Raw genomic sequence first — 13,838 nt, forward strand, 5'->3', positions numbered from 1 at the left:
ACACACAATGAACTCCCAGTAATGATCTGTAGTTACAGTTACATGCTAGTAGAAGGTGACCCTATTTAATGTTGCATAATTATATGTAATCCTATAATCTGTTGTTTTAGCTAATTTTTGTATCTGTCTTGTTCTGAAGTAATGTTATTTTGTTTGGCAAAGCACTGTGTTTCAAAAAGTACTATATGAATATAAATATAGCCTAGTTCAATATTGTCAACACTAAATCCTCAAACTGTCATTGTGAAAATGCACCAGTTAGTTGTGTTGTTTCCCCAACTGTTCCAGTGTATTGCTAAGCTTCAGTAAAGTGGCTACGGCTAGTCTCTTGAGAAATAAGCTGTAATTATGTTTTGCTTTCCACAACTCATTCCACATTTTTATTATGTATAGAAAAGTGGTTAAACTGAAGTGATAAATTAAAAATATTATGAACCTATCTACCAGCTAGTATACAGTATAGGGTACTTTGAGAAACCCTGCACTAGACGGAGCCACACACAGCTATAGGGGCAAAGATAGCCACCTTGTTGCCACACACATTGCTGAGGGAAGGGTAACTTCATTATAACTTCATCAGACCAATACACAAATCCATCTCTGCCAGAGCGTGAAACATGAGATGGCAGGTCTGTCATGTTCCCCACAGGATAAACAGCTGGAGGAGATGGACATCATGAGCAGCAAAACCAAAAGATGTGGGCAGCAGTCATCATACACACATACAGCCTCATTCAAAGCGATGCTGCACTTGCACACCTGTGTGTACACACACACACACACACACACACACACACACACACACACACACACACACACACACACACACACACACACACACACACACACACACACACTGTCAACTAATGTCCACTTTTTTTTTAATTAACGAAGATTGACAACCTGGGAGATGTGTAACATCTGAAGGCTCTCAACACCAGCATTATTCCAGTATGTAATATCTTTAAACCTATTTACTCAACTTTTTTGAATAAGTCAGGTATAGTGCTATGCCTTGAATAATCTTTATTTGGGTGAAATTCGTTTTTTGTGCATAGTTCCCAAACTTCCCATCGTGTTCTTTTTCCAAGAAAACGAAGAAGAGAGGAGGGGCAGGGGGGGGGGGGGGGGGGGGTGGGTCAGGTAAGAACATTTAGCAGCTCGTTCCACACAAACAGCACAGCACACTAGTCATAGGATCTCTCTTATCTTAATTACAATACAAGTAAGGGGTTTCCAGATCCACAACCGTAGGCTTAGATCTCGAAATGGTTTAACTTGAAACTGTGTGTATGCACTTGTGTCATCACTGTGGTCAGTGGGTTGCTTCAGCCTCTGTTGTACCTCTGCCGAAAGACTGGCAAACTGCCCTGTGTTAAGAAGATACGTACATAGAGAATCACACAGTGAGCTCCCAATATGTGTAGTTATGTTAATTCATCATGCATCATACTAGTAGAAAATGTCCCTATTTGATGTTAACCACTATACCCCACAATATTAAAAACTATATGAATAACTAACTATATTATGCTATTTTATAGGAAATAATGTCAAAACCTCAGCCCGAAATCTGGGTGTGTTATTCGATTCTAACCTCACTTTTGATGCCCAAATAACTAAGGTTGTACAGACATGCTTTTTTCAGTTAAGAAATATCGCCAGAATAAAACCATTCCTCACTTCTACAGATCTTGAGAAAGTAATCCACGCATTCATCTCTTCACGTTTAGACTACTGCAACGCCCTGTACTCCGGACTCCACAAAAAAGCCATAGCCCGCCTGCAACTAGTGCAAAATTCTGCAGCAAGGCTATTGACCAACACCAGGAGGTGTGAACACATTACGCCAGTACTGGCCTCCCTGCATTGGTTGCCAGTACATTTCAGAATTGATTTTAAGATTTTACTGACTACTTTTAAAGCTGTGCGAGGGCTGGCCCCAAACTACATTTTAGCTATGTTACAGCCCTACGACCCCACACGTACCCTCAGATCAGCAGGCAGGGGTCTACTGACTCCTTTTAAAACAAAACACATTACCACGGGTGATAGGGCCTTCACAGCCCGGGCACCGAAACTATGGAATGCCCTACCCCAGAACCTGAGGGATGCACCCTCAGTGGCTGTTTTTAAAAAACTTTTAAAAACCTTTCTTTTTACACAGGCTTTCCCATAGATAGCCTGTTTATTGTTTATTATGTGGTGTTATGTTATTTTATTTATTGTCCGTTCAATGATTTAAACAATGTTTTTTTTTTGTTGTTGATTTATCCTACAAACGACCTCTATTGTACTGTATTTTATATGCAATGTAAAGCACTTTGTGAATTTTGTTCTGAAAAGCGCTCTATAAATAAAGTTTATTATTATTATTATTATTATACTCTTTTCTTTTCATCTCATCATGCTGTTTCTTGTCTTATTCTGCTTTTTTGTTTTTGTAAAGCACCAACTTTGTTTCAAAATGTGCTGTAGTCTATAAATAAAATGGAATATTGTTGTAGTGGGTAGTAAAAATATATAATCCACATATTATCTGTTCCAGTGTATTTCTAACCTTCACAAGTAAAGTGACTACTGGCTATAGTCTCTTATTATTATTGTCTTCTCTCATTTTAATTACGCATATACGTTTGCTGCTACAAACTACAGAAAAATGCTTGCATCTCTCTCTCTCTCCCTCCCTCCCTCTCTCTCTCTCTCTCTCTCTCTCTCTCTCTCTCTCTCTCTCTCTCTCTCTCTCTCCCTCCCTCCCTCTCTCCTCTGCAGTCTCTCTGGTTTGCATTACCTCATTGAAACTAGTATCATTAAAATACGTTGTACTGCTCACAGGGTTTAACATATCGGTCAAGAGGTACCACTTTCCATATCTAATATTTTTTGCATTACATATCTACATTATTCACTGTGTCAATTAATCTCATTTGTTCTCCAATAAAATTATCCAATACTTGTTTGAGTGACTGTTTGCTTAATGGCCTCGACATTAAATTTCATAGTTTCCAAATTTGCGTTGATGGATGAACGATGACTGTCAGATATGAGAACTACTTTGCATTTCAGCCACTTCAACAGGTGGTACGTTGCATGTGTGGACAGCAGAGCTCACAGAGACACAACAGGTCAAGGTCTGATTGCAAGTATTATACCTACTGTACCATTACATGTGTTTTTATCAGCATTATGTTATAGAGCGTCTGCTAAATGCCTAAATTGTAAATTGTAATAGAGGTGTTTTGATTAGTATTATGTTATAGAGGTGTTTTGATTAGTATTATGTTACAGAGGTGTTTTGATTAGTATTATGTTATAGAGGTGTTTTGATTAGTATTATGTTAAAGAGGTGTTTTGCTATTCAAAGTGTCTCTTATTATGTTCATCTCTCTTTGTCTCTGTATCTGTCTATTACTGTCCTTTGTTCGTTTGTCTTAAAGACTTTACTGAATCGTGAAAAGACGGAGCGCTCTCCAATCAAAGCTGCCAGGAAGATGAACACATCAAATGAGTCCTCCATCTACAGCAACATGGACATTGTACAAATCACCAGCACAACAATCAACCTGGTCCTGGGAGTCCCCATCAACAGCTGGGTTCTATGGCTGGTATTAACCGGACCAGCTGGAACAATTGCCTCAGAGATCTTCACACTCAACCTGAGTGTATGTGAGATCATCGTCAGCGTGTTATATCTTCCAGCTGTTGTCAAGTGTATTTCCCTCCTTGAATTGTTTGCTGGTTGTCTCATGTTCAATGGACGTTCCGTCTTCCAGTGCTGTATATGCATAGAGAGGTTCATGGCAGTGGTTCTCCCAGTGCTCTTCCTCAAGTACAAACCCCTCAGGTACAGGGTGGCTTGCTCTGCGGTGGCCTGGTTGGTCATTATTGGGATCACACTGTTATACATGATGTTGGGTATTAACAAGATATTTTATGTTGTGTATTTGGGTGAATGCCTATTTTTCATGTCAGTGATGCTGTTGTGCAGCCTGGCCGTTCTCAGGGCTCTGAAACAGCCCATGCCAGGGGAGACGGGGAGGGAGAGGGAGAGGGACAACAGCATGAAGAGGAGAGCCTTAACTATCATCTGCATGATCATGGTGTCATTTGTGGGAAGTTACTTAATTGGGTGCATTATTGCCATTTTTTACATTCAAGGAGTCTTGTTAGATTACCTTGATTTATTGTCACATATATGTATGTTCATTGTTGTGGTCACTGGGTTTGTTCAGCCGCTGCTGTACCTCTGCCGAAAGACTGGCATACTTAATTGTTAAACCTGTACAAGGTACATAGATACTGTAATCACATGGATGAACTCCCAAAAACCTTCGATGAGGCTTCGATGAGCAAACAATTTATACAAATATTGACAGAGAAGAGAGTAAATCAAAAAGGTTACGTAGGGGTGTAGAGTGTGGGGGTACATCCTGGGAAAGGTCAAAAGGTTTGATCCCTTCATGTTTTTTGAAAACAAGAAAGAAATTATCCAAATAACGTCCAAGCAAACTGAATGAGAAAATAGCCCAACGTGAGCAGTCAGACTGCACAGCAACAGACTATTGTGTTTTCTGTACCTCAGAGGTTTGTAGTTGAGGTAGAGCATGGGATGAATTGCTCCTATGGACCACTGTGGGTGCGCCGATGGCCTAGTGCAGGGTTTCTCAAAGTGGGTGCCGTGACGCCCATTATATAATATAATATAATACTTTGATAATATTTGGAATTTATCAATGTCAGTGTTGGGAGTGAGTGTTGGGGCATCTCACACAAACAAAAACAAACACAAAGGACCGCAGAGTCTAAATAACCAAATGGAGATGTGTGTAATGTAAACTGAAATGCAAAACAACGCTGTCTGCTACTGATGTCAACTTTATGTAAAGCAAATCATGCACAATTCATAATAAGCATGCCGTGATACTGATAACCTATAGTACACAGAACATTATTGCATGTGTTCATGTGACCACATATCTTTAAACCAATGTGCTTTTTGAATATAAGTGATAGTGGTGCTGTGTATTCAAATACTGAAGTAGGTACTTAAAAATGCTATCGCATTTGTATGTATTTAGCCTGCATGCTACAAACAAAGCCAACCTCTTTTTCTTTTCTTTTGTCCCCCTTTTTGTTTGTTTTTGGTGATTTATGAGTGATGTCCCTGTCAACTAATGTCCACTTTATTTAAATGAACGAAGATTGACAACCTGGGAGAGGTTTGAAGGACTCTCAACACGATTATTATTATTCCATGTGTATATGACATTTCTTTAAACCTATTTACTCAACTTTTTGAATAAGTCAGTGATATAGTGCTATACATTCAAACACTGAAATCATCATCATCACCTTTATTTATACAGGTGATACAGTTGAGGGCAAGCCATCATTTTCAATGTAGCCAAGGTTACAATTCACAAATACAGTCAAAACAATACATCAACACAACATTATAAATCAGGATAAATTACAAATGAACTTAAATGCAGAACAACCAGTAAAATAAATCAATTGAAGCAGGAGCAATCAGGGTGAAAAATGTTCTGGAGCATTCCTTTGAACTGACCGAAGGATGGCAGGGAGCTCAGTTTTAAGGAATTTTGAAGTTCATTCCACGAGGTTGGGCCATTGACAGAAAAGCTGTCTTGCCCAACTCTGTCTGAGCCTGAGGAACCTTGAGCCTTAAAAAATCACTAGAGCGGGTCTGATACGTGCTATTGTTCAATTCCAACATGGAACAGATATAGTCAGGGAGCATCCCAGCAATGGCTTTATATAAAAAAGGTGCCAATGCTTATCTCGCCTCTCTGTCAGAGTAGAGAGGATAAACCTGAGTTCTCATAAAGTGCACAGTGGTGGTACTGGGTACCATAACTATCTCCAGTAGTCCACCGCAAGGCAGAGTGGTAGACAGTGTCTAGCCGCTTTAAAAGTGAAGGAGCAGCAGACCTATAAATAATGTCCCCGTAGTCCAGGACCGAGAGGAAAGTGGACTGGAAATGGTTTAACTTGAAACTACTGTGCACTTGTGTCACTCATGTCAGTTGTTTGAAATTGCCTTAATAATTAACTTGTGTTAATGTGTTTGTGTGTTTGTTCATCCTCTGCTATACCTCCACTACATCACAACACGCACACAGTAAACACACATGCAAGTCTCTGACAATGTATAAAGTCACCATACCAACGTTAATGAGGCAGCTTTATTGTTAAAAACTTTTACACAATCCTGGTCCTGGGAGTCCCCATCAATAGCTGGGTTCTGTGGCTGGTATTAACCGGACCAGCTGGGACAATTGCCTCAGAGATCTTCACACTCAATCTGAGTGTATGTGAGATCATCTTCAGCTTGTCTTGTCTTCCAGCTATTGTCACGCAAATTGTCATGCAGATTGGCCTGTTTGATGCATTCGTTAAGAGTTTCTTGTTCACCGGGCGTCCGCTCTTCCAGTGCTGTATCTGCGTAGAGAGGTTCATGGCAGTGGTTCACCCAGTGCTCTTCCTCAAGTACAAACCCCTCAGGTACAGGGTGGCTTGTTCTGTGGTGGTCTGGCTGGTCATTATTGGGACCATACTGTTATATGTGCTATTAGACTTGGAGGGGCACTATACCAGGATTTTGCATTATGTTTATTTGGGTGAATGCCTATTTTTCATGTCAGTGATGCTGTTGTGCAGCCTGGCCGTTCTCAGGGCTCTGAAACAGCCCATGCCAGGGGAGACGGGGAGTGAGAGGGAGAGGGACAACAGCATGAAGAGGAGAGCCTTCATTATCATCTGCATGATCATGGTGTCATTTGTGGGAACTTTCTTGATTTGCGGCATTGTACTAATTTTGTCCGCACTAAAACTCTGGTCACGTGACATTGTTTGTGTATTTATAGCTTTACTTATTTTCATCAATCTGGTCAGTGGGTTGGTTCAGCCTCTGCTGTACCTCTGCCGAAAGACTGGCAAACTGCACTGTGTTAAACCTATAGAAGATACATAGAGAAATCACACAGTGAACTCCCAACATGTGTAGTCATCAATTAGGCTACAGAGTGACTATAGGCCTACTAGTAGAAAATGTCCCTATTTCTTTTCATCTTCTCATGCTGTTTCTTGTCTTATTCTGCTGCCATTTTTTTTTCTTTGTTTCAAAATGGGCTTTAGTCTATAAATACATTTCAATATTGTTCTAGTGGGTAGTACAATATATAATCCACATATTGTCATTGTGAACTCTTGTGTGTGTAATGATGTGTTTTGGCTGCACCATTTGGTTGTGTTGTTTTTATTCCAGTGTATTTCTAACCTTCACAAGTAAAGTGGCTACTGACTAGCCTTTAGTCTCTTATTATTATTGTCTTCATCATTGTCATTTTTTACTCTCGTTTAAATTACGCATAGGCTACAGTATGCTGTACGTTTGCTGCTACAAACTACATGAAATTGCTTGAATCTCTCTCTCTCCCTCCCTTCCCCTAGAAAATGATTTATATAAAATAATAATAATGACAATCACATGTGACATTGATGTTTGTTTGATATTCTGGCTAATAGTGTATTTCCTCTTTGAGGGCACAGTGACAGAACAGAACGCTACAATATTTCACCTTTTTCTGCATGCAAAGTTGCAAACACACTTTATTCCTGGAATTCACTCTTTTGTCCACTAGGTAGTAGTATTGTATCACAGGCTATTGGGCCCCACACTGCAGCGCCTCACCCATAACGTTGGTATGGTGACTTTATACATTGTCAGAGACTTGCATGTGTGTGTGCGTGTGTGTTGTGACGTAGTGGAGGTATAGCAGAGGATGAACAAACACAGGTTAATTATTAAGGCAATTTAAATCAACTGACATGAGTGACATAAGTGCAAACACAGTTTCAAGTTAAACCATTTCAGTGTTTGAATGTATAGCACTATATCACTGACTTGTTCAAAACGTTGAGTAAATATATACATACAAATGCGATAGCATTTTCAAGTACGTATACTTCGGTATTTGAATACACACCACTATCACTTGTATTCAAAAAGCACATTGGTTTAAAGATATGTGGTCACATGAACACATGCAATAATAATGTTCTTTGTACTAGGTTATCACGGCATGTTTATTATGAACGCCAATTACGCATACAATTTAAAATAAGCTCTTCATGGCCATTAGCCTTGTAGTCCTTCAATACAACAACCTACAGTATGAGGCCGGTTAAGACTGAGGTTAGGGTTAGTGACCTACGAGGCCGGTTAAGACTGAGGTTAGGGTTAGCGACCTACGAGGCCGGTTAAGACTGAGGTTAGGGTTAGCGACCTACGAGGCCGGTTAAGACTGAGGTTAGGGTTAGCAACCTACGAGGCCGGTTAAGACTGAGGTTAGGGTTAGCGACCTACGTGGCCGGTTAAGACTGAGGTTAGGGTTAGCGACCTACGAGGCCGGTTAAGACTGAGGTTAGGGTTAGCGACCTACGTGGCCGGTTAAGACTGAGGTTAGGGTTAGCGACCTACAAGGCCGGTTAAGACTGAGGTTAGGGTTAGCAACCTACGAGGCCGGTTAAGACTGAGGTTAGGGTTAGCGACCTACGAGGCCGGTTAAGACTGAGGTTAGGGTTAGCAACCTACGAGGTCGGTTAAGACTGAGGTTAGGGTTAGCGACCTACGAGGCCGGTTAAGACAGAGGTTAGGGTTAGCGACCTACGAGGCCGGTTAAGACTGAGGTTAGGGTTAGCAACCTACGAGGTCGGTTAAGACTGAGGTTAGGGTTAGCGACCTACAAGGTCGGTTAAGACTGAGGTTAGGGTTAGCGACCTACGAGGCCGGTTAAGACTGAGGTTAGGGTTAGCGACCTACGAGGTCGGTTAAGACTGAGGTTAGGGTTAGCGACCTACGAGGCCGGTTAAGACTGAGGTTAGGGTTAGCAACCTACGTGGCCGGTTAAGACTGAGGTTAGGGTTAGCGACCTACGTGGCCGGTTAAGACTGAGGTTAGGGTTAGCGACCTACAAGGTCGGTTAAGACTGAGGTTAGGGTTAGCGACCTACGAGGCCGGTTAAGACTGAGGTTAGGGTTAGCGACCTACGAGGCCGGTTAAGACTGAGGTTAGGGTTAGCGACCTACGAGGCCGGTTAAGACTGAGGTTAGGGTTAGCGACCTACAAGGCCGGTTAAGACTGAGGTTAGGGTTAGCGACCTACGTGGCCGGTTAAGACTGAGGTTAGGGTTAGCGACCTACGTGGCCGGTTAAGACTGAGGTTAGGGTTAGCGACCTACGAGGTCGGTTAAGACTGAGGTTAGGGTTAGCGACCTACGAATAAAATAAATCTACGAGAGTCTAAGGCTGCGTTCGAATTCATTCCCTATGCCCCATATAGTGCACTACTTTGGGGTTCCGCCATTTTGTTATAGTGTCCGAATATGTAGTGAGCATTTTTGCACCCTAATGTAGTGGACTGAAGTATCCCACAATGCACCGGGAATTGTAGGGACCATCCGATGGTCACTACAAAAACACAGCGAAGCAAATCTGCCCCATAATGCATTGCGCAAGCTCGCTCTTGAGCGCACATGCACGCGTTTGCGCGCACGTGCGCTGCTTCTGCATGCATGCGCTCCAACTCAGAAGAGGCAGAAGTTGAACCAGCGAAAGAAATCAACACAAATGTACTTTCGTTTTCCCCTCTCTTTTCTTCCTTGGCGGATCTCGAAGCTACAGATCGAGACAAATGATCTGTGCATTTATTTGCAATTGTTTTATTTTATTTATAGCCTAATAAAACAATTCATTTGCAATAGTAGTACTAATCTGATTCATTGTATCACCCAGGCCCAGCGCATGACGTTAGGAGAGGAATCAGTTATTTGCTGTAGAATATATTTTAATAGTTTTTGGATTAAGGTTGGTGAGGTTGTAAAGCTATGTGCTAAAGTCCAATATATATTTTGTACATGCATGTGAGACACATTCATTGTGTAATTATCTAACATTATTTCATTGAATTGCGATAAATACATTAAAACCTCATTATGTAGGCAGTAATTTATTGGACTGCTGTTTCTGTTAACGTCCATATTGTGAGCAGAGCTTGTAGATCGGCTAATTTTGGTAATTCTTTACCAAAAGTACCCAATCTACAAGCTCACAACACGGACGTTGCGTTGCTTATAGATTGGCTATTTTTTCGTATCCCCCCCCCCCCCCCCCAGGATTAGCGGGGGTTCATAATCATGCTGCTGATATGTTCATATTGTCAAGGTGGTGCACTGTTTTCATATTGCTGGATAATGGATATAATATTAATTTATTGATAATAATCATAGGCCTATGTTATTTTAAAAGAATAACCTTTTTATCATAGACATGGCCTAAATGCATGCAAACATATTTTCATTAACCTGTTTTTTCTTTATTCATCCATGAATTTAAAAATAATTTAACAAATGGTCCTTGCAGGGAGGTGACAGCCGCTGCAGTCACTTTTGATACAGTCTGTTCCTAGCGAAAATACAGCAGCAGCGTTTTGACTGGTTTCTTGTAGTCAGTTGATTCTTCATCCAAATGAAAAAACGGCCGGGATGATTTGTTTATTTTTCATACAGTTCTTTATGAGGCGATCTGAAAAAACCCTATGGGGATTACAATGCAAATAAAAAGTACATGAACCCGCGGACCTATAGCGCCCTCTACCGATATTGACGTCAGAGTCGGTGCTCCCCAGTCCCCATACAGGGAGTATTGTCCGAATTCATCACTATTTGAGTCCACTGAGTCTGGATCCCCGTATGGGGAGTAGGGAGTAGGGAACAACTCTAGCAATTCGAACGCAGCCTAAATCTTAGGCTAGGCTCACTCCACCGTCATCTACACAGCTCTAAAAGTGGACAGGACTGTGGCATTCTTCAGCAAAGATTTGAAAGTTGTTTTCAAATCTATTGCATATAGTTGTTCCTCAAGTGTCCCTCTAAAGGCCAATTCATAGTCCAGATAGTGAAGATCGAGGTGGCCACCGAAAACTACAACATGGCGTCACACAACACATCTCTCTGTTTTTACTAACCACCGTTTCGGTAGTCACCTCATCACCGAAAACTGGACGATGAATAGGCCTTTAGGGTGGTTCAGTTGAGTGACGATCTCCGAGAACGAGATGACACTGCAGGCAGTAATATATGTATCACAGATTCACATGACAAGTTTATTTCCAGTATACATCATGATCTTCATCTTATGTTATTCATCCTCGTGCCCTGGCTATGATACATTATATGATGTACAGTAAGAGATGAGATGTCTCTCTTAGGCCTGATAGCTGTTGTTTATGGTACAGCTTGTCCTTGTAACATTCCTTGTGCTCGTGGCAGAATGACTGTACCACTGTCCGTATACTCAATGTCCATCTACTGTACCACAGGCCTGTCCGTACTCGATTTACATCTCCCTTGGCCACTCATGTACAGTAAGCATGTGGTTCTCAACCTGTGGGACGGTAGTTAGAAGGAGATCCCCAGATTATTTGGGGGGGGTGCCCAGATAACTGTGAAGTGACAATTTAAGGAATTTGAAGACCTTTTAAATATCTGTGGAACCGAGTCAAACAAAATGTAATGCCTCAACTCCAAAAAATGTCCGCTTGTGGTGGACATTTTTTGTCAAAATTACTTTTTTTCCATGGACATGTGGAGCCAAATGGACAAATGGAGCCAAATGGACCCGTATAGGGTGTTGAGAACCACTAGTACTAGTTGGACTCCTAATGTGCCATAGTGTCATAGTAAATCAGTGTCATACATATTCTGAAGGAAACCTGGAGACTTGACATTCAGTATAATTGGGTCTTATGATCAAAAAGAAAATAAATTTGCTACAGACAGGACCAAAGTCTTTGCCACAGACACATTTTGTCTGTGTACAGTCAAATTGATGACCCCCCATGCTCACCTGCCGACTATTATGCACACTAGTTTTATATCAGTTGCTGCTATTCTATTGCTGTGTGTGTGTGTCTGTGTGTCTGTGTGTCTGTTTGTGTGCGTGCGTGCGTGCGTGCGTGCGTGCGTGCGTGCGTGCGTGCGTGGGTGCAACTGTTGAAGCAGACATCTAATCTACATTGGAGAACATCATGTTTTCTATATCAAAGCTTTATTTTTTTGTATCAGTTATTACATTTGAGTTGTGTGTTTGAGTGCATATAAGTCCAACTCCTCATTCTATTGCCATATAGGTTCTGATTTAGATTAATCTCAGAAGCAACGAGCCAACAGGACAACTACTTTGAAACGGTGAGTCCATTTTCTGTTCAGTTTAATGTTATTTAATATAATGTTGTTATACTTTAGCAAACCATAGTTGATTGTAGTTTGTAGTAGTAATTTTATCAAACAACATAACAAATTCAAAACAGTTTTCTGTAGATTCTTTGCGAAATTTCTGCGAAATTCAATGTTCTTCATTACTGTTACTAGATGAAGCTGTGTTTTCTGATCGCCATGATCTCCATGCTGGCTCTGGCTGTTCTGTCCCAAGACGCTACATTCAAAGGCTATGCATTGATGGTGTGCCAATGGTTCCCATGGTTGCTTCCGTTGCTTCCGTGTTAGAAGCTGCCAAGCTGGTATGTACACACATGAATGAACTAATACTGACAACAACTAGTACTTCAAATATACACAGAATGACAACTACTACATAACATGACATAGGCTAGACACATGAATGGTCTCTGTTGAGCCTTTGTAACTCCAACTCTTCATTCTGTTCTCTGCAGGAGGACCTGGTGGACCTCCTCATTGTGGTGAGTCAATATGTTCTGCTGTTCAGTAATAACGAATGACTAACAAGTAGTACTTCATACGCAAGTACGCATGTTTCTTGATAAATGCATTTTATATATGTGATGTATTCCCATACTTTTGTTCCTGCCTAATGTAAGTCGCTCTGGATTAAGAGCGTCTGCTAAATGCCTAAATTGTAATTGTAATTGTACTTCGATATCAAACGAGTCACAATGACTATCAAGCTAGTACAATGTTATAGCTATCACACAAATTAAAACCAGCATAAACAGAACATATCAGTGTATAACTACAGTATAACAATTACACAGAGCAGTCTAGTTCCCTTCCAAATATGACGTTGCACCTGCAAAGGGATGTGAGCTTGTAGATCAGCTATGTTCAGTGCACGACAGACGACAGCATTGTACGACAAAGTATAATCAGTGCTCCTCCTGAGCTGCAGTCAGTGGTGTAACAAGTACATTTAATCAACTGTATTTCAGTGCACCTTTGAGGAAGTTTTGAGGGTCATGCCCAGCTTTGTGTGTTTAAAGTGTGTACCCCATAGCGATGATTTGATTGGTTGAGAAAATGTGTGTACCCCATAGCGATGATTTGATTGGTTGAGAAAATGTGTGTACCCCATAGCGATGATTTGAATGGTTGAGCAATGTGTGTACGCCATAGCGATGATTCGATTGGCTGAGCACGGAATGTGATGTGTGATGATGTATGAAATCCCAAAGGCAAATATTATAATTTTACTCCATTACAATTATTTGAAAACTTTAGTTACTATTTACCTTACTTATAGATTCATCACTCTACATACATTTCGGCCATTTGAAAATAGCAGATCTACAAGGTGACAATGCGTCGCATATAGTGACCTTGTAGATCTGCTATTTCCAAAATATTTTGATATGTTGCATACATTTGTAAACTTGTGAATGTGAGTACTTTTTCCACCACTGTTTCTTCCAGCTGAGGTGCAGCTCACTTATTCGAATGCGTTAGTCTAGTGTGTCTATATATATATTTGTAGATGTATTCATTATTCTTTATTGCGCTTCA

Source organism: Electrona antarctica, assembly GCF_951216825.1.
Source record: "Electrona antarctica genome assembly, chromosome: 20".
Taxonomy (NCBI): Eukaryota; Metazoa; Chordata; class Actinopteri; order Myctophiformes; family Myctophidae; genus Electrona; species Electrona antarctica.